The following is a 3,215-nucleotide window of genomic DNA, read 5'->3' as shown; positions in this document are numbered from 1 at the left end:
TAATTAATCCCAATTAATTTAATTAATTAAAACAAAATTTTTAATTTTTTTTTAATTAATTAATTTAATTTAATTTAACTATTTTAGTTGATTAATGTAACTTTAATTAGTTTAATTTAATTAAAATTAAATTAATTAATTTTATTAATCTTATTAATTTCGAAAACCTATGATACTACGCTTCTAAAGGTTTCGAGGGATTTATTTGTCTAATGAGGGGAAGCCAATTTCCACTAATCTCACTCCCATTGTCCCTGTTGAGGTTATGAGGAAATTTCATAATTTCGATGGCCTCTCTGATTTTCCTTTTTGATAATTATCCTCTCTAGCAATTATTTGAGCGTCTTCTAGACACACATGATGTTTGGTTTGGGATGAGTGTTCTGCAAGGGCTGATGTACGGGATCTCCCATTCTTTATATCAGCTCCGTGCTCTTTAAGTCTTATTCTTAGAGACCGACCTGTTTCCCCAATATAACTCTTGCCACAAGAGCAATCAATCTTGTACACACCCTTGAGCTCTTGATGATCAATGTTATCCTTGACTAAACTCATCATTTGCCTTATTGTTCCACATGTTGTAAATTGAGTGTTTATGTTATTCTTCCTTAAAATTTTTGCAATCTTATCCGTAATCCCTTGGATGAATGGAAGGTATACTTTCCCACAATTTTCTTTTTCTTTCTTGTTTTCAGGAGGACTCTTAGAGAGGATCTTATCCTGAGCTCTTCTTATAGCTTTTTTAATACTAAACTCTTTGTATCCTAGGTTTTGAAGACCGAGGTTAAATGTTCAATCTCCTCATTTAGGTGATCAGGGTCAGAAATCCTAAGACCCCTAACAACTAGAGTGTTTAAGACGCCAGATTTTTTGGATGGATGATGGTATGAGTCAGCATGAAGATATCTATCAGTATGTGTTTTCTTCCTATAGACCGGTGTCCCAAAGTTCCGTCCTCTTTTTTACTGATCAGTACATCTAGAAAGGGGATTTTACCGTTCTCTTCAAGCTCCATAGTAAACTTGATTTCGGGAGATATAGAGTTAAGATGATTGAAAAACTTCTCCAATTCAGCCTTGCCATGAGTCCATTTTATGTTTGTGTCATCAACAAATCTTTTCCACCACGCTGGTTTCAGAGGGTATGAGTCAAGTTCTTTTATTTCAAAGTACTCCATGTATAAGTTGGCAACAATAAGTGAGAGCGGAGAACCCATGGCGACTCCGGATATTTGTTCATAATAATGGTCTTGAAAGCTGAAAAAAGTGGACCGTAAACAAATTTCTGCAAGCTTTGCTGTTTCAGGATCGGTGGCTATCTTTATAACATGAACAGCTTCATCTAGAGGAATCTTTGTAAACAAAGAAACCACATCAAAACTTACTAGAATATCATGATATTCTAGTAAGTTTTGATGTGGTTTCTTTGTTTACAAAGATTCCTCTAGATGAAGCTGTTCATGTTATAAAGATAGCCACCGATCCTGAAACAGCAAAGCTTGCAGAAATTTGTTTACGGTCCACTTTTTTCAGCTTTCAAGACCATTATTATGAACAAATATCCGGAGTCGCCATGGGTTATCTGCTCTCACATATTGTCGCCAACTTATACATGGAGTACTTTGAAAGAAAAGCTCTTGACTCATACCCTTTGAAACTAGCGTGGTGGAAAAGATTTATTGATGACACAAACTTAAAATGGACTCATGGCAAGGCTGAATTGGAGAAGTTTTTCAATCATCTTAACTCTATATCTCCCGAAATCAAGTTTACTATGGAGCTTGAAGAGAACGGTAATATCCCCTTTCTAGATGTACTGATCAGTAGAAAAGAGGACGGAACTTTGGGACACCAGGTCTATAGGAAGAAAGCACATACTGATAGCTATCTTCATGCTGACTCATACCATCATCCATCCCAAAAATCTAGCGTCTTAAACACTCTAGCTGTTAGGGCTCTTAGGATTTCTGAACCTGATCACCTAAATGAGGAGATTGAACATTTAACCTCGGTCTTCAAAAACCTAGGATACAAAGATTTTAGTATTAAAAAAGCTATAAGAAGAGCTCAGGATAAGATCCTCTCTAAGAGTCCTCCTGAAAACAAGAAAGAAAAAGAAAATTGTGGGAAAGTATACCTTCCATTCATCCAAGAGATTACAAATACGATTGCAAAAATTTTAAGGAAGAATAACATAAACACTCAATTTACAACATGTGGAACAATAAGGCAAATGATGAGGTCAGTCAAGGATAAAATTGATCATCAAGAGCTCAAAGGTGTGTACAAGATTGATTGCTCATGTGGCAAGAGTTATATTGGGGAAACAGGTCTATCTCTAAGAATAAGACTTAAAGAGCACGAAGCTGATATAAAGAATGGGAGATCCCGTACATCAGCCCTTGCAGAACACTCATCCAAAACCAAACATCATGTGTGTCTAGAAGATGCTAAAATAATTGCTAGAGAGGATAATTATCAAAAAAGGAAAATCAGAGAGGCCATTGAAATTATGAAATTTCCTCAGAACCTCAACAGGGACAATGGGAGTGAGATTAGTGGAAATTGGCTTCCCCTGATTAGACAAATAAATCCCTCGAAACCTTTAGAAGCGTAGTATCATAGGTTTTCGAAATTAATAAGATTAATAAAATTAATAAATTAATTAATTTAATTTTAATTAAATTAAACTAATTAGAATTACATTAATCAACTAAAATAATTAAATTAATTAATTAACTAAAACATTTTAATTTTTTTTTAATTAATTAAATTAATTGGGATTAATTAAATTAATTTTAAATGAAAATAAAAATTAAAACTCAAAGTTAAATAAAAAATAACATTTGATAAAATAAGATAAATTAAAAATCAAAAATTAATTAATTAATTGATGAATTAATCAAAATAAAAATTTACTTATTTATCAATTAAACAATTAGGGTTAAATAAAATTAACAAAATTATGAATTAAATTAATTAATCAAATAAAATAAAATTAATTAAATTAATTAAACAAGAATGTTTCTTTATTTAATACTTAGGATTAATTAACTAAAATAATAATAATAATAAAAACAATGGATAGAATTATAATTAATTAATTAAAATAATTTATGAATCAATTATATTAATTAAAAGATATATTTTTTAGATTCTTAGGTTAAATAAAATAAAAATAAAAATAAGAAAATTAATAGAAAAGAAGATAAAAAT

The sequence above is a fragment of the Pinus tabuliformis genome, chromosome 9 (assembly GCF_031772625.1).
Source record: "Pinus tabuliformis cultivar Carrire ecotype Pingquan chromosome 9, CPIR1, whole genome shotgun sequence".
Classification (NCBI taxonomy): domain Eukaryota; kingdom Viridiplantae; phylum Streptophyta; class Pinopsida; order Pinales; family Pinaceae; genus Pinus; species Pinus tabuliformis.
This window is presented reverse-complemented; position numbering follows the sequence as displayed.